At 42.2% G+C, this 19,353-nt stretch overlaps 1 long non-coding RNA gene across 1 annotated transcript; it reads left to right on the top strand.

The window, feature by feature from the left end:
• Positions 1–1,451: 1,451 nt before the first annotated feature.
• LOC141765274 (uncharacterized) lies at positions 1,452–16,221 on the top strand. The gene is made up of 3 exons (XR_012593436.1): positions 1,452–1,519; positions 4,776–5,014; positions 15,688–16,221. It is a non-coding gene; the product is annotated as an uncharacterized LOC141765274 (long non-coding RNA).
• The last annotated feature ends 3,132 nt before the right edge of the window (positions 16,222–19,353 follow it).

Genomic DNA, 19,353 nt, shown 5'->3' with positions numbered 1-19,353 from the left:
AGCCTCCATACTGGTTCCGGTTTGAAAGCTGGGAGCAGTAGCCAACGGCGGGAAAGCGTTCGTCCAATCAGGAGCCGAGTGCCTTGTTTCTAGTGACAGCCCACCAAGCGTCCAATGTTGGGAAGCGGAAAAAAAACGCCCCTGTGCACACGTACCATAACAAGCAAGGGAAGTAGTCTCCTTGCGGCGAGCAGTGAGGCAGAGGGGTCGTGACCCAGCGGTCCGCTGTTGGGCTCATTTTCTGTAGCATGGTGGAATTAGCAAGGTAGCTAGCTAACTAGCCAGTCGCTAAATGAGTAAAATTTAACAACTTAATGCTTCATCCACACACTCTTGTCACAGCGTAGGAAATGAGAGGAAGATGAGTGTCGACTTTGTTCGGCTCATTTTCTGTGTTGGATGACAGCATGGCGGTATTAGCAAGCTAAGTTAGCTATAAGTAGCCAGCCGTCCAACCAGCGGGCTGGTGGCCAACGGCAGCGCTGTAAAGATAAATTGAGGGCGTATAAATCTTTGGATGCCTATAGTTAACTATCCTTCAGTAAAGTTAATCAAAAACAGAGTCGTACAATGTCGGTGAAGCGTTTCAGAGAGAGGGTTGCAAAACGCAGCCATGGCTCACGGCTGGTTACGGCGGACGGCTAAATAGATGACATTTTCGATGTATAACTTTAGCCCACTGCTAGTGTTTGCCTCCAGTCTTTCCTTTGGTTTGCCTCCAGCTAACACCGTGATGTAATCATGACGTTGACACAAAAAGTTAAGAGGAGAGGGAGCGTGTCGATTACATGTGCAATGATTTACGCCAACAGCTCAATCGTTTTTCAGTGTAAACACAGAATTTCAGTAGTGCTGAATGTTACATAGGTCTACACCTTATTTTGTGTTTTTATGCACAAAGAAGTCCTGAGGGTTGCATAGCTGAGCAGTCCAAGATAATAAATGAAAAAGTCCTGTAGTCATGCAATGAGGTTACAAGACCTTTTGTATAGATTATATTGTTTCTTGCAGCCAGATATGTAATAATAAAAAATGTGGGGAAAGCTTTGGATATAGAATTTGAAGGAAATAATAATCACTGCATTAAGCAAGGATATTGACCTTGTCATGAGGAGTGTAGCAGAGGGATCCAAACGCAGGAGATTATAAGCAACAGGAAGTTGGAGAAATAACTTTAATTCAAGGTTTGGTGCAGGCAAGGCATAACTGAATATCACATAACAAAACCAAGGAGCCAAGACTGAAGTGAAAACCAGGACTTGGAGAATGAAGTGCAGATGGAGAGATGGGTGGAGAAGCTCAGCTGAAGGGAATGAGGTGATTGGACAGGAGAACGGGCAGGGAGCTGATTGGCTGGTAAGAACTAACGAGGCTGATTCAGAGCAGGTGTGTAGAACTGTGGGAGCAGGGAAGGACTTAACGAGGGACAGGTGAAACTAATCAGGGCGGGGCAGACAATCACAACTGGCGGGAAAACACACAAAGGCAGGAAGTGAGGTGATCTGAAATGAGAAGAGAGGTGAGTAACAAAAAAGCCCCAGGAAAAACTAAACCTGATGGAAAAAATGACATGAATCAAACAGAATCAAACAAAGGAAAAACACAAAGGCAGATATTATGACAGACCCAGGTTGTTTATTGTACAATATAGACAGTGGTGCTGAGTAGGACTTGAGGACCCGGGGCTACGGATGTTTTGGAGGCCCTCCCTTCCCTTCACAATATGCCATAACTCAGAACCGCCCATCAATGGACAACAACAAATTCTAAATCAGTAAGCAGAATATGAAAGCCTTTTAAGACAACATGTCAACATATGTAAAGACAAAGCTAGGTTATTGAGCCAAGTAGTCCTGTGTGCACAGCGGCGACACGAGAAGATCAGTCTTTTCAATTAAAAACCCACAAACATAACAGGCAAAGAAACAGTATCACTTTGGGATGGGGGTTTGACCTGAAACTATGAAATTTTACATCATTTTGGACCATTATTATTACTACTATAGATAACGCCCAAAAAGCTTAAATAGAAAGCTATTTAAGTTAACTATTTTTTATTCATATCACTATGCTCTGATATTATTTTCACATATCACAGCATTCGTCTTAACAGTTAATTCTTCTGGCAATGTTTGTCATGTAAAATCCTATTCTGTAAATCAATAGAGCAGATTCAGAAAACTTTTTAAATACTTCACTAATGATATTTATTCTAGCCTGTAGCCTAGACACTGAGTTCCCAGCTCCAGACCTCCAGACTCCCTACTTGCCCATTTTAAACTTCTCTCTGCTCTAACACACCTGAACCAGCTGATGCTCAGCCCTGATCCAACAGCAAGGGCTGTTGAGTTGCATCAGGTGCATCAGGTGTGTTCAAAACATAACGTGATGAGTATGTTACTAGCTACTACTGTTGTGTTATTGATTTACTTTCCACTGCTTGGAGCCAATAAACTGATGACAATGACAGCGGTGCGTACAGTAGATTGGCTACGGTGAAAACACTTCGTAGAACATTACATTTATTACACAGGCAGCAACAGTCTTCTTGTACTTAATCGCTAACTACCTAACGTTTATTTCGCACTCAATTAGTGTGATGAACATGGTTTTATCAGTGCTCACATCATCACCCATTAATAAACAGAGTTCCGTCCAGCATTCTTACACAATGACTGCTAGATGACTCGCTCTCATCGGCGATATCATGTAATGTTTTTTGCAGGACGTGAACCTTTTATCGATACGTTACAATTGACTATTACTGACCTATTGACCTATGATCTATTTAAGAATATCCTGATCAAGTTCTTACTAAATATTACTGAAGGTCATATTTATTTAAGTTTAGAATAATTATCTGGACATTTAATTTTCTGTGGAAGTATTTGGTAATATTACAAATATATAAAGAGCTTTCTGTCATTAATGACGCCACGATGGCTGGGTGGACTGAGTCGGTCCTCTGCCCTTTGTGTCTGAGACACAGTGTCCTGATCTCTTCTTCTCCTCATCCTCAGCCCACAGCCAGCTCTCATTACAACGCAGCACACTCACCACTAGGCTTTACTCTGACAAGGAGGTCACACTTAATGAGAGCATGTATCAGTTAGCATTAAACAGCTAACGTGCAATCATAAGTCTTCTGATGTGAGTAAGTAGTTAAATATGATCTTTAGATACTTTGATGAGTCTTTTTTAAGCAGTGTATCAGTGTTCATTTCATGAATGTGGAAAATCTACCATTTTTGGAGCATTTGCTGTGACATCTTCAGTGGCTGTTGTTTTCCAGAGAAATGTAATTGGCTGCACATGATATGGGAGCTGTGTGTCTCACTAATGATAGGTTGCTTTCTCTCTGGTGTGGATTAGATGTGTTTCAGTCTCGGAGGCCACTGAAATCTGTAGAAAAGGTTAACAAAGAGGAAAATTTGTGACTGCAGAACTTGTTTCTTTTCTCCAGCATCATCTTTGGTCAGTGAGAAAGAAACAGCTAGAAACAGCCATTTTCTGTCTGCCCACTGAGCTCGGCTCGGACTGTATTGATTTTTGCTCCGGTGGGCGAGAGTGAACTCCCACAAAATGAATGGCCAATAGAAAAGAATGTGGTGTTTTGAGGTAGAAGGCTGATTAAGGGCGAGAGAGATTGGCCTCAACGCTGAGGTGGTGGTGCGGCTCGACGAAAGCACACCGTCCTGTTCAATAAGAAATTAATCCACAACACTCCCTCCCAAAAAATGCATTCTCACCCTGTTATACAGACATGGAAAAAGCTGTGTCAGCACTGATCCCTCACAACTTAACACTGTTGGGCTTAATTCTTATACATTATGTTGCATTTCTATAGCAGCATAAGTAGAAATGGACCACAATTATCTTGTTGCCATGAGTCCAGAAGAAGAATAACAGCAGCAATAACCAGGAAACATGAAAGTGTGCAACGTATCCTCATACAATGGTTCGCATAATATGTTACGAAACATTTAACCTCCTTTTTTTCGTTAGTTGTCCTATGAATTTCCAGCAACACGTGCCAATTAACTATTGTTACATGCATACAGTCTTTTTTTTTTTAAAACTTCCATCTTCACAGGAAACAACTTGGTTAGGTTTAAGCAACAAAACTACTTAGTTAGGTTTAGGAAAAGACTGACTTGGTTAGGTTTAAGCAACAAAACTACTTAGTTTGGTTTCGGAAAAGATCGAGGTTCGGCTGTAAATAACTCCGGAAGTAGCATTAACTTAAGTACGAAAGTTACGTGACAAATGAATCAATGTTGACTTATCTGGTATTTTTTTGACCCACCCGTCCACCCCAACCTCCTCCCTACACGGCATTCACGGCCCTTTATGATTTCTGGTCCACGATTATGTTAATTACACGTGACTTGGTTTTCGTGGAATATACACAAATTACAGCGCATTACTTTTTGATATATCTACGAACGGTGTATGAGACCATGTTGGAGCATGCTGGTTTAATTTACATGCATGATAAAACCATGGTCTTCAAAGCACAAGATAGGGCCATGCATTCATATATTCTAATGCATACATGTCTGATTTTATAGTCCAAATGGATAAAGAACAAAAAGAGGACAAATTAAATACAATGTTCTGGTGAAGTTGGGGGGCATGTCCTTCTCACCAGTGAATCTCCGTGTTGTGTCTTTGTCTCTGTGAATGTTAACAATTCTCCTGTATTTTTCGTCTACTCAGATTCTCTTACCCACCTTTCCGTTCCTATTTATCTCTTTCTCTCTCCCTTCCTCCAGCGCAGCCATCCAGTCTTAACACTTAAATAGAGGAAACATTGTGCATTCTTCAGAGCTGCAACCCACCGATCGGTCCTGACATGCACACAAACACAGCCTCACTCTGACGGCGGCGAGGAGTTGCTGGACCCTCCACTCTTACCAGCCAGTAACCCCGCTCAGATGCAAATTCAAATGTCAGCTTCCTTTCTTCTCAAAGGCGATGTCAGCTCGGTGAATGAGTGGGATCTTAAAATCAGGTAATTGTTTTTGGCAGATGGTTGTATTTGCTTACTGTATTGAGTCAGCCTAAGCCACTGGTAGGTGCACGCCAAGGAGGGACGAATACACACGAGCACTTGCAACGTCGGTCACGTGGGAAAATCTAAATGTGATGTGTTTTGCAATCATTTCTCTCTTGGACTGTAAAAGCCTTTGTAGAAAAGAGAAACATCCCTGTGGTGCTGTCTAAGAAATTTTCAAATCCTACACAAAGGGATCATTTTCAAACATGCACTTTATGTTGCACAGTAGGAGATGGGTTTTAGAGGCAATCGTCAAGTGGCACACGCACATCCATAATTTTTTTGTAGGTGCTGGGACACAATTACCTGCACAAAAAGCTTAAAACAAGCAAAATAAACAAAAAAAGAGAGAAACAAGAGCTCACAGGGCCATGTGTCGATCACAAACTGATGTAAAAACCCCAATTGAGACACAATCCGAATGCACTGCATACATGTGTATACATACACAAGAATGCTCCTAAAACTCAAATAATATCAGCATTTCCCACATGTATTAATTGGAAAATGCTTCATTCAGGATAACGCCTAATTCGGAATATCCAAATGGAATATGCTGTTTACACACGTATCAAATTCTGAATATTGTTATATTCAGAATAATAGCGGAATATCAGCGTGCAAGTAAACGTAGTAATTAACATGGGTATTGTGTGATCACAAGTAATTCAATGATTGGCCATACTGTCATCACAGCTCATACACAATATCACATTTACCCAAGGAAGACTATTTATGGTCCAAACATTAGACTATAAAACAGTGAAGAAATAAAAGTTAAATAATCACGTTGCACATTGTTCTCAAGGCTGATCTCACACCTACCCAGATGATGTTGGCATTACTGTACATCTACACTTCTGCACTACATCTGCAATATGAGGTCAAAGTATTTCTTCAAAACAATGTTGAAGATCTGGAATGAGGAAACAAATCAATCAGTCCTGAAAGCCAATTATGCTTGTTGAATTGTTTTTCCTCCCTATTTTGTCACGCTGATTAGTTTCAGATTCAAAACTTCATTAGATTTCCCCCCTTGAGTATAGCTGCTCCTGCTGCTCAATTATAACTGGAATTGACTTTATTTTTCTATGTTTGCTAAGTATCATTTGTTTTTGTTTGTGTTTTTTTTTCCGTCTGAAATACCATGTGAAAGAATTGTAGTATTGATAAAACAGAACAAATCTATCTTGTGAATTATATTATGGAAAATGAATTCGTAAAGTAGGCATGAAGCAAAATACACTGGAATAATTCCTCTTTCTCTCAAACACACACACACACACACACACACAAACACACACACATCTCAAACAGTGTTGATATCCCTGCAGCAGCACCGAAAGGCCAGCACGGTTATGCACAATTTTCTTCCATCTCCCTAATAAACTGGATTAATATTATTTCCTCACACGTAACCGTGCGCCCTGTGTCACATCAAACCATATATCACCTCATCAATTTATCTCCCCTGACACAGCAGCAGACAGGTGATGAAGTTTGGGCTCACTCATAATCCTATTATTGCTGCACTCCCCTGCTCTGGACCAAGGCCAAAACACATATTACACAAATAAAACAAGAGACAGACAGACCCGGGAGAGCAAGGTGCCTGCTCCAACCCCTGGCTCCCTCCTCTCACCGAGCTCTGTCATTGAATGCCACTGACCAGGATGAAAGATAGTCCTTGACATTTACGCCCAAATCCAGCGAGAGCCAAATGAACATCATGGGCTCAAAATATTTGGAATGGCTCTCAGCAGCTTGGGGTTCAGCTTGTGGAGAAATTACATTTAAAGACTCCTTAAAAGAAAGCAAAAAATAAAATATGAATGTTACAGTGGCTGACGGAATACAGATACTATATCTTTTTTTAAATATATATATATATATATTTGCCATTTTGTTGGACTTCATTCATCCAGCCTGGCATTGTGTTCATGTTAAGCAAGTGATATATGGGAGACCAGGGATGATAGCGCAGCCCAGTCACACAGCAGGTCGTGAAATAGTCACGAAATTTAATGAATTGATTTGTGTACATAGACATAGATGGTCAGCATGAAATCAATTTGTATGTAATCCACGTAACTGTGAACCGGGAAGTATAAAGAGCGCTGAACGCTGCGTAGGGAGGAGGTCCAAGCCCCCAGGAAGAGTGCCGGGCTTTGATGCAAATTTTCGTAGTGGCCAAACTACAACTTCCGTATCCGTCACGTGATGCCATTGGGCCCAGAAATAATTTTTCCCATAGACTTACATTGGGTCTGTAACTCAGCAGATAATTATTTTTTTAGGTCAATTAACCTCCCAGTCTGAACACTTGAATAGCCCTTATTTAAATCATTAGGTCCTAAAAGCTGTAAAATCCACTAATAGCCAAATCCAGAGTTATTTCTCTTCCTCCGTTCATTTGAATGAGACCCAGACCGAGGCTGGAGCGAGGGCTGGGAGGCGGAGTTAAAGGAAACGCTACTACGCCTGCTCTATAGGCCTAACGGATGCGGAAGACTGCCGGATGATCCGGGTACTTTATCACTCCGCAGTCGAGCCATTTTAGTTTCATGCGCCACTGAGCAACTCTCATAGGAATGAACGGGAGCCCGCCTCTAACGCTGTATCCAGTTCCAGGCTGAAAACGCCTTCTAAGATGCAGATTTTTAAACTCCGGTTATTTTGTATCGATGTGGACGTTTAAAATGGAGCGTTTGGGAAATGATGACATCCTCCTAACAAAGATGGCGGACTACTAGCTTTTTACGTTTTCTTAGCACTGCCCCTTTCTAATTACTTTACATTTGAAAAATGTTCCAGTCACAGGAGGCCAAAGCAGGAAACACTTTAAACATGTCGAGGCAGAATGGTGATTGAATGTCGTTTTGGGCGATTGAAGGCGAGGTTTGGAGCGCTCGGAAGGGCTACGGACATAAACCTCAATGACCTCCCTTTCGTTATTCATGCATTTAAAGAGACAGTTGATGACAGCAGAGTGATGACAGTCATGCAGTCTGACCAGGAATCCCAGCCCCCCACCAACAATAACTGTTATCTAACTGACTGTAATGAAGCCGAAGGAAAGGGAGTGAGACGGGTGGTAACAAAATTCCTTGACCCTTAACTTGTGATCTCACTTGTGGTGACATGTAATTATTACGGCGAGTGTTTGAAGTCGTTTCTGCGGACGTGTGTGGACGGAAATATTTTGGAAAACAAAAGTTGTGGGGACAATTTTTTCTTTTTTTCAAATAAAATATAATTTTTTTAAATATCTGTATATGTGTAGACAGAGCCAAAGAAGTGTTGGAAGTAACTGTTGAACTAGGACTGGTATATGGGCTGAGGAGCACATTTGGGAACAAGCTGCAGGTGAAGAGATGGCCAGGGAAACTCAGGTGAAAGGAATGAGGTGATTGCAAGCAGGAGGGAGTGGCAGGCTCTGAAATAACATGAGAGTTTAATGATATAAGGCATGAAAACAGAACAGATGAAGAAATAAACTAAGAGTTGGAAGGGGTCATGACAGAAACACTTAAAAGGGAAAGATTGTGGTAAAATATATGTAGGTTACATATAAACACGCAGGTTTTCAACAGCAGACAGACCTCCATACCCTTACTTTCCACCTTGCTACATAAAGAGCACACTACTTCCTGCATTGACATTTTAGCATCGACACTGGATATAAATTTGCAGAATTGTCCAATATGAGCGTAACTCCGAGGGATGCAGGCCTAAGCATAAAACACATAACGTTGGCTTTGGCTTTATTTGTTAAATCCATAAGATGGATAAATGACTAGACTGTTGCACAGCACAAAGCTTACATTATGTTGTATAATACTCTGCTGTGGGCTTATCTAACTTGCACCAGACAGAGAATGAGCGTGAATAGAGGTTGGCAGTTGCTGTGCGAGCTGATAATTATAGCTGTGCTGTATGAGTGACGGGGACGGAGAGGCGGGAACCTGACCTTGGGTGTCATGTACAGTCGGGGGAAGGAAAGTTCACTAACAAGGACCTCGCCATTTGTACGGTATAAAAGTAGTTTCATTTGGATGGAAAGAGGATTTGGGGAAGGTTGGTGTGAGGATTGTGTGAGGTGGGATGGTTGGGGTCGAGGAGAGGGAAATAAAAGGGGGGTGGTTGCCGGAGTCGTGTACGGTGGGATGGAGGGGTCGAGCGGTTGGATGAAGGTGGGTCGGTTGCATGGGATTGGAGGAGGTCGAGCGGTGTCGTGGCGTGGTTGGAGTGTCTGGGAACCCGGGGGTCAAAATTCAGAGTGGGGGCACGTCTCGATGAGCCTCACGCTTCATGGTCCCCCCGGGGGTATGAATCCAAGACTTCCTTGTTGAAGGGCAAAGCCGCCCTGCTAAAAGGGCAAAGAGGAAAAAACAGGGTTTGGGGGGGGGAAGGGTCGAGAGAACTGAGACAAACGAGAGAAAAAAGGGTTAGACGTGCTTATATTAGGCTCGTTTGAGACGAGCCAGGCCTGCGCAGAATCGATCACCGGCGATCGGCGCGCAATGCATGTCGGTTAGATTTGTGTCCGACTTGATCCCGACTTGCTCTGACGTCATGCACACATGGGCAACGATAACCTCACGACATCGAGGCGGCTGCAGTTTTTAGAGCCAGGCGCCGCAGCACCAACTGCAAGACCTAGGGCATGATGGGAAACGCCTGGCTGTCGCCTGATCAAAGAGCTGATTGGCTTCCAGTTTAGTCACGTGTTGTAGAACGTCCAAATTTTCTGCGTAATTATAATATTTAACGCTAGATTGTAGGCTATTAGTCTCATGTTGTGCAATGAAGGTTTCACCTGTTAACAAACACATCTTGTGTGGTGCATGTATTGCGCGACGATTCTGCGCAGGCCTGGCTCATCTCGAACAAGCATAATAAATTCATATAGGGAAAGAGGAAGAAAAGATGGCAATCCTCCGTGTCAGCACCTGAGAGAGGACGAAAGAGAGCGGAGGTAGTGGAGGGCCACTCCCTATAGGCCGGGCTGAGGGTGTGATTTTGACAGTGTGCACTTAAATGGAGACAGACGCACTAATCCAAGGCGAAAACAGCAATAGAGGAGCAGGTGTAGACAGACAGACAAGAGACTAACTAAACACATGACAGGCAGTCACTAAGGAAGACTGAGAGGAATAAAGGTGAGCAGCCGGGCGTCACTTACCACAGGTGGGAATTTACGGTTGTGTTCATCTGCTAAGGTTAGTGTTGCATTGCTGGCGGCAGCAGCAGTCTGCTGGTGTGATCACAGCTCAATCAACCCAGGCTTCAACCCAGTGTCACTGCCAGGGACCGGACCATTCGTTATGGCACTCCTAATGGATATCCGGGGCCGCATGGCGACCATAAATTACCATTTCCTCTCCTCTCCTTCTCTATCTCTTTCCTCTTATTGTGTCTGTTCTGTTCATCCCAGTTTTCTCTCCCTGTCCCTGATTCTCACTGCAGCTCTTTTCTCAGATAATGCAGAGCAACAGATCATCAAAAAAAAAAAACATTCAGATGGAAAGCCATTGTCTCTGTGTGTCTCCCAGGAGGTTTTTTTTTTGCCATGCAGTCAATATGTTATAACCGGCCTGCAAGTATTGGAGTATTTTAGAGGCTGCTTCTGAAAGGCAGGTCTATGTACAGTACAGGTAAATCACATGAGCTCATCACCCCAGGGAGATCTGTATTGTGTGCTCATCAGAAAAGAATAAAGCTATATCCTCGCTTTACCGGTTCACTGTACATGTGTGTGTTTGTCGCTGCAGTACCTTTTACCTTAAAGAACAATGGAAATAATTTCTCATCATATGACATTAACATAGCAAATGTGACACATGCAAATGTTTCAGGAAGCAAACAAACACACACACACACACACACACACACACACAATCTGTGCACTGTGGGCGCCTCCAGCCCCGAGGACAGTTCTGCTCCGCTGCATGTGGGTCCTTAACCCAGCAGAGTGTGAATCATAGTCCAGCAGTCAGGTCAGTTAACCCTCTGTGAGTCTCCCCGGCCGCACATCCATTCACACAGACAGACAGTGTGCTTCAGCTTTGCTCTATATATAGCGTCTTTATGTCCAGGGGGAGTTCAGGGCAGATGAGAGGTGTCATCGCTTTACTTAGCTCAAATGATGTACATTAATGTGTGAATTTACAGCTACAGTAGACTGAAAAACAAATTGTTATTCTTTATATATCATAAAGTTTCTAATTCTTAATTTGCAGTTCAAATATACTTTTTAAACAGGATATGCTAATAAGGACATGGCTGCAGCACACTTTCAGCTACATTTTGAAAATCCAGCCCAGTCATTCTAAATGTGAGCCATTTTACCTTGAAAGGTTGACAACCATCATCCATCTTTTTAACTGAAGGCTTGATCCAATCAGTATTCAGCAGTGGCACCACACTTAGTCACTGAGTGAGTCTATTCATTTGCTTAGAAATGTGCCTGTATAAAAAGCTGTAGTTTTTACGGGAACAAAAGCAAACTTATCAGTTATTCTTGTGCGTGGACTTGACTGCATCATCCCACATGGCGGTCCAGAGGTCTTGCTGAATCAGAATGTCAGTCAGGGTGACAGAGGCAGTCACATTTAAAGTACATGCGGCGAGGCCGGCGTCCGTACGCAGCGCTGAGTCACGATTACATGCCCCTGAAGAGGTGCTGTTCATTCTGTCTAGTTGGAAAACATCTCTCCAGGGATGTGACCTTAGCTGCTGACAAAGACTCTGACCTTTGCATCATATTGTCTGTTAATAGAGCGCATACTGCTCCGCTGTACAACGTAACAGCATCAATGCTATACCTAAAGCAGCTTTTCTGTTAAAGTGATGTTTAGTCCGCTGCAGTGGAAGAAATTGCGGCGTGATGGCTGGATGCTGAAATGCTGACGCTACACTGAATTACTGGCTTAAATGTGTAAGAAGGCTCATGGTAACGAAAGAAAGAGAAGATGCAATAAATCATGTCACATTAGAATTGCAGGTGTTCAGAACTAAAAATGCACTGCTGTTACCATTTTTCTTCGTCTCGGACTCTGTCTCTGTCTCTGTCTCTGTCTCTGTCTCTGTCTCTGTCTCTGTTTCTGTCTCTGAGTCTCTGTACCACACCTGTCCACCAGGTGTCCTCAGTGTGTTTTTCACCCCTGTATATTACTGTGGTGTCATGTGAGCTTTTACCATTGGGCAACTCCGGGGTCTGAAAAGTGAAGCCAATATGGAAGTGCCTTAAACTTGCATTCTTTCTAATAGCCAGCAGGGGGCGACTCCTCTGGTTGCAAAAAGAAGTCTGATTGTATAGAAGTCTATGAGAAAATGACCCTACTTCTCACTTGATTTATTACCTCAGTAAACATTGTAAACATGAGTTTATGGTCTCAATCACTAGTTTCAAGTCTTCTTCAATACAGCGTGATGTTCATTTAGTACATTATGGTCCCATTTGGAGTCAAATAGATCATAAAGCAGGGGATGTTTTAAGGCGTGGCTACCTTGTGATTGACAGGTTGCTACCACGCTGTTGTCCGATCTGGGAGTTGTCCGTTTTCGTTTTACAACTTTAACCCTTTCACAGTGAGTTTTCAGTTCATGAAAGTTAATTATAACCTTTTTTGTCGCCTAAAAATGTCTTATTCAGCATTCAGTTGTACTTCAACTCCTTTGTCACTTCTGGTTGCAAATAACCCAAGATGGTGACAGCCAAAAACCAAGATGGATACGGACAAAATGCTGAACTTGAAGCTTCCAAACGGCAGTCCACAAACCATGCAATAGGTGACATCATGGTGAGTATGTTTACTCCTTATATACAGTCTGTGGCAATTACCTGCCTACACAGCTGTTTCATATCAGCTCGTTAGCACAGTAATACATACAGCCTGGCACACAATGTGAGGATTCAAGCCAAATTTTAGACCCCAATTGCTCGCCCGCAACTCATTTTAGAAATGTCTGCCAGATTGGTTGTCATTTCCAGTAACACCCAAACAATCTGGTTGGATTTCTGCCATGTCAGAAATGTTGCTCTGCTGTCTTGCAGTTTGAGCAGTTCCATGGTCCGATTCCCCACATGGCTGCTGTCAAAAGATCTGTTATAAACTGCAGTGAGCTTGCTCTAACAACACTGGAGCAGTATTTCAGGGACTATGATGATATAAAGCTGAATCACCATATCGTCTACATCTTCCAGCTATCTGAGGCTCCATCCTTTTTTTTCCGTCTTACTTTCCATTCATAGTACAAGTGTACAAAGTAACACTGCCTTTCCCTCTTTTATCAACATCGTTTAATAAACTTTATTGGAAATGTCAATGGCCCCTTAGACAGTCCTCTGGCGTCTGCATTTGAATCCTGTCACGTGTACATTACACACACATTACACATTACAGCCCTAACAATTGCAGCAAACCACTGCACCTGAAAGGAAGCCCATCTGAAAACACTGCACAGCAGCAGCAACATAAAAAGCTATTCTTTTCTATATGAATTCTGTTTGGTAGGAACACCACAAAGGTAAATTAGGGTAAAACACTAAATCACACAATGAATCCTGGAATGCAGTCAACGTCAACAGACTGTTAACAACTGTACACGTGTATTCAAGAGTATAATTTGTTTTAAGACTACAGTAGCTGGCACCCTCCTGCTAATGTTGGCCCATTACCATATATCTGCTTGCTGTCTCCTGATTGCAAATGTAGTGCCCTTCAAGTGACAAGCTAACATGCTGATATAAATCAGGACACTGCGAGAGAAATCGTTACTCAGTGCTGACTGAAGGAGTGACGACGCTCCCCGCTCACTCATTTCTGTGGAATCGTGGTTTATGGGGGTGACGTGGGGGAGTGGGGGTAGGGTGGGCGTCCCATGCGGCCTATGATTGATCGTCAGCTTGGAGTGCTCACCTGTGCAGCCTCCAAAGATCCCAGTGGATAAGCATATTCAGGGGCCTGCCTGTCTTGACCTTTGCACGGTAATTAAGGGACTGAGCTCGCCGAAAAGAGCTGAGTGCTGATGTGCTACACGATGCTGCGCTGGACCTCAGCGAGTTCTCCACCTCACAGCCAGAAATCAGGCTTTTGAATTCAGTGTGTGTTGTCAGTAGGGCTGCATAGTAGCACACGTGTTGGTCTAGCACTTACATTATGCAAACAATAAGAGACAGATAGATCTACTGTTCTATTGTTACAAATTATATCATTACAAAAAGTTTGAGAAAGTTTGTGACCCGGCAGCCATGTTGAGATCAGTTGAGGAAACACCAAGCACCGCCCACCAGCCGGAGCAAGCTTTCTCATTTTACAGCTACACTACAAGATGTTTTTGAAAACATTTGAGGAGAGAAACAGGCATTACAGTAACAGAATATTGATTCACATTTGATGTCTAGTTTGACCTTTTGATCGGAATTCGCGAGTGATTGACAGCTACCCCCGTTGAATGAACAGCCAATAGGAATGCTCTCTCTCTCTCAAATGACCTGTGATTGGCCGAAGTCTCCCGTCACGGGCTAGATTTTTTAAAGCCTGAAAACAGAGCCATGAGGAGGTGCAGAAGTCTAGTTATCTCTCAGAACACTTGAATAAAATTTTGCTGAAAGGTTATTATGGAATTTTTACCCAATGATGCCAAAACTAATCTGCCTACTGCCGCTTTAAATAGCTGTTATCAGTCGCTATAAGCACCATAGATGTGGGTCAATAGAGACCTACTACGCCTACTACATTGTAAAAGTGAAAGCAACACGTTCTAACATGTTGTAAAACTGAATGAAACATTACTTTTTGAACACAAACAAAAAGGCTTCTTTAGGTTTAGGCAACAAAACTACAACTCCTTTAGGTTTAGGGGAAAAAAATACCACTTATTTAAGTTAAGGGAAAAACATTGTGTTTTGGCTCAAAATAACTACGAACACAAAGACAACTTCCGTTGGTTTCACACCGGATGCAAACTCCGGTGTCATGGGTGAAAATCCTGTGTTTCTGCTCTTTTGTCATAATTACTACGGTTGCTAGAAGTCACTGTTGTGTTCTTTTATACCTTCTTTCGTTGATCTACCATGTATATAGGTGATAAAACCTACTAATGGGTGTAGTAGGCCCCTATTGATCCACATCTATGGGGCTTATAGTGACTGCTGACGTCTATTTAATAGCCTGACAACAGTCTAATTGGCTGAGCAAATAAATTGCAACTTTCAAACTGGAATTGACTTTTTCTGAGAGATAATATAAATGGCACTATAGTCAAACTCTGTGAAATTAAGCCACTCCAAAGATTTTCCATTAATTTCGGCATGCTGGCACATGTTCTCGGGGCATGATAAAATGTCAACAAACAGCATTGCAAATGAACAGTTTCTAAGGTATGAGACACCTGTCGGGAGAGCAAACAGGATTTCTAGAGTGTAATTGATGGAAATCTACTTGAATCTCCAGACCTAACAAATTCAGCACCTTCTAAATCCCATTTCAACCTTAACAGTTCTGTTCCCGTACTTTACTTGAACCTGGCCCCAACTAATTACTCGCCTGACCTTAAACTGACCTTCAGTAATGACTTAAATAATAAGTGACTGATGCTCTCTCTCATTATGTCTTCCACAGGTTTCCTGTGAGAGGATGAACAAGTGTGCCGCTGAGTTAACTGTTCCGGCATGTAGAAACAACGGGTTAAGCAAAGCAGGTTATTACAGCAGAGCATGATGTTGTTAAACTGCTTGATTTATTTTGTGATTCAGATCAAATTGCTGCCGATTGTACCAAATTAAAGCCTTCTGTTTCAGCGTCAATAAAACTGCTCCCGGGCTGTTACAGACGGAATAATAAAACAAAATGGTAAATCAAGATTACTGTAATGCCATCTAAGCCAAGGAGAAATCTGGCATGTGATCCTTTGTTCATCTATGGCTGCTACTGTTATCTATACTAGCTATTGAGCCACCAGGTATTGATGACACATGTTATGATCATGGATAATTTATATGTCATGTAAAGTATATTGGCTTACTCTGTTGTGTTGTTCCCTTATGTTTATCGTTGCTGCAATGCCAAAACTGAAACTATAGTTAGATCTCATGTTCCAGTCCTGCATGTTTAAAGCCTCTAAACACCCACACAGGTGTTTTCAGTTAATCTGGCTGATTAGATCTCTTCTCAGGACTCTGTGGGCGTGTGTGTATAGACTGATTGAGTGACATCTTCCAGTCTCCTGTTAGCTTTGTCGTTAGCTTTGTTTCAACAAAATTATCATAATATATTGTGTCGTTAGGGAATACCATTCAACAGGTAACATTTCATTTGACCAGTGAGGTTACTCTCTTGAGTATGAGACTGCACTGCACAGCCAAATCAAACAGGCCTTGTTCACAGCAGACACAGTAGGATAAGCACAGGTGTTGCTAATGACATTAACGATGGCTCTGTTCTATTCAAGTAACCCAGTAAGTCATGACAGTGTGACAGAGAGCCAGCATGCACAATACCAGGACCCTGAAACTGAAGCAGCTACATGAAATTCAGCCGTTATCAGCAATTTTATTATTTACACCTGTACTTTCCATTGTTTACTCTATCGCAAGCAGTAAATCGAGATTTCGGACATTATCGTTATTTCACGTCATCACTGACAGCCAATGAGTAGCACAACTCAACATTAAAGATCATCTCAGTCGCACAGCAGTTCTTGAAATAGTCACAAAATTGAATCTATTGATTTGTGTTCGTAGACATGAATTCATTCAATTTGTATGTAATCCATGTCATTCTGAACTGGGAAGTGTGGAGAGCAACAAACACCGCAGCGTATGGAGGAAGTCAGTGTGGATGGGTGGGTCAAAAAACACAGGACTTTTGCCTAGGAGACCCGTGTTTGTGTCCAGTGTGAAACCACAAGTCAAAAATTATTTATTTGTCACGTAACTTCTGCAATTAAGTTACGGCACTTTCGGAGTTATTTTAACCCAAACCGCGATCTTTTTCTAAACCTAACTAAGTAGTTTTGTTGTCTAAGGCTAATCAAGTCGATCTTTTCCTAAACGTCACTTTGAAAAGACTGCAGCGGAAATTGACACGTGCATCGCGTGTTGCTGGACATTCGTAGGAAAACACACTAAAAATACGTTATTGAAATTCGTGTTGAGTATCAAGAAAAAAAAAGGGAAATTTGTGTCTACAGTATATACACGAATCAAATAGATTCAATTTCGTGACTATTCCACGACCTGCCGTGAGACTGTTTTGTACAGATAATTTACAAATTCAGCTAAATAATCTGTAAACTGCAACACATTGTTTTGTCAGCAAAAAGTATTATATATGCCTGGACACTAGTTTTTTCCTTTTAATTCCGATAATTATTCAGGGCACTATATACTGTAGAGATCAATTATTCAGTGATTTTGGACACTATTAGAATCCAAGGTACCTAATCTTGGACTTATACAGAGATAAAACTACAGCCCTTTGTGGTGATGTCTGCACTCTAGTGGCTAAGGTATTTCCAAATTTACTACTGAAGTTGAACTGAACTGTTGGTTACAGCTGCTTCTGACTTCCACACTGAAAAATAGGACACAAACCAATCATCCCTGCTATAACAGCTATGGTTTCTATTTCATTTGGCCATGTTTTAATCACTTCAATACACATAGAAAGACAGAAAAAAAGGTAATGCACTATATTGAATAAAGACACCCACCAACAAACATGTGATGTGTTAGCTCCTAAACTAACTTGAGTTAATATTTGAAGTGGACTGTTGGGCTGTGATACCACTACACTTACAACAAACAGGAGAGATGCATCCCTCTGGGTTATTTTTATCCAAACATGAGCAGAAAATGGATTCACACTCCTACCACTTCTTTCTAGAAACAAGCTGACTGCTGATCTGAGGTGGAGTGAATATTGTTGTGGGCATTTTTCTTTCCATGTTTGTGTACATTGTGTGTGACTAGGTGGAGAGCGGTGTGATGTGATAGCCAGTCGGCTGGTCGACCGGGGGGCCGTTGACCTTGGAGGACTACCTTCTGGCAACAGATCTGCTTCCTGCATTGATTTTTATTTTCATGGCCGGGTTATTTGGGTTCCTGCCCTCGAGTCGCAGCTTGGCTGCCACCAAGGTCAGCTGGGGAGACAAGGAATCTGTTTTTGTCTCCATCAGTTTCACACTGTAAGTAGATATGGATGTGTTGTCTGAATCTTCTTATCTGTCTACTCCATCTGCTGTTACCTCCACAAGCTTTGCTTTTCTTTCATTTTTACTTCTGGAATAAAATGTGCAAATTATAGTTTTGACTCTTGCATGTCAAAAAATGATTGGATATTAACATGGATGTGATAGGTATTTGATGTTATAGGTAAAATGAGAATATAGTTTAATGGATGTGATAGGTATTCAATGTTACAGGTAAAAGGGGGGGCGGCCCGGTTGACTTTTGGAGTCTGATATAATATGTTTATGAAAAAAAGCCTGAATTGTATCTGTTTTTTTTCTCAAAACTTGGCCGAATTACGTGCGACTATCGTTTAGCTGTTGTTTCGGAACATTGGACAGCACTGTGTGTTGTGTAGGTGCGGCGCTGTCCGTAGCACTGAAACATAGCGGAGGAGAACGATAGACACACAGACAGAACACGTCACACAGTTTGATTTCTTAGCCTGTTTGCTTTTCGTGGTTGTAAAGAGAGAGAGAGAGATTATATTCAGTGCTTGTGTTACATTCTTATATGAGAGCTTTGATTAAAAAACGTATTCTTTGGTTACGGCGGTTAGCAGAAGGCTAAACTATTAGCAACCCTTTCTCTCCATCTCTGAAACGTTTCGCCGATATTGTACGACTCTCTTTTTGATTAACTTTACTGAAGGATAGTTAACTATAGGCATCCAAAAATGTATGCGCCCACAATTTATCTTTACAGCGCTGCCGTTGTCAGACGGCTGGTTACTTAGCTAACTGAGTTTGCTAATTCCGCCATGCTGTCATGCAACACAGAAAATGAGCTGAACAAAGTTGTCACTCATCTGGTGATAGCACTGTGCTTTCCTACGCTGTGACAAGAGTGTGTGGATGAAGCATAAGGTTGTTAAATTTCACTCATTTAGCGACTTGCTGATAATTCCACCATGCTATAGAAAATGAGCCCAACAGCAGACAGGTCACGCTGGGTCACGGTTCCTCTGCCTCACTCCTCGCCGCAAGGAGACTACTTCGCTGGGAGGAAAGCAGGCGTTAGCTAGCTAGCTTGTCAGTCTCTGGACAAGCTTGACAGC

The sequence above is a fragment of the Sebastes fasciatus genome, chromosome 3 (assembly GCF_043250625.1).
Source record: "Sebastes fasciatus isolate fSebFas1 chromosome 3, fSebFas1.pri, whole genome shotgun sequence".
In the NCBI taxonomy this organism is placed as follows: domain Eukaryota; kingdom Metazoa; phylum Chordata; class Actinopteri; order Perciformes; family Sebastidae; genus Sebastes; species Sebastes fasciatus.
The sequence above is the reverse complement of the archived record's forward strand: the minus strand, read 5'-3'. Positions and strand labels throughout refer to the sequence as shown.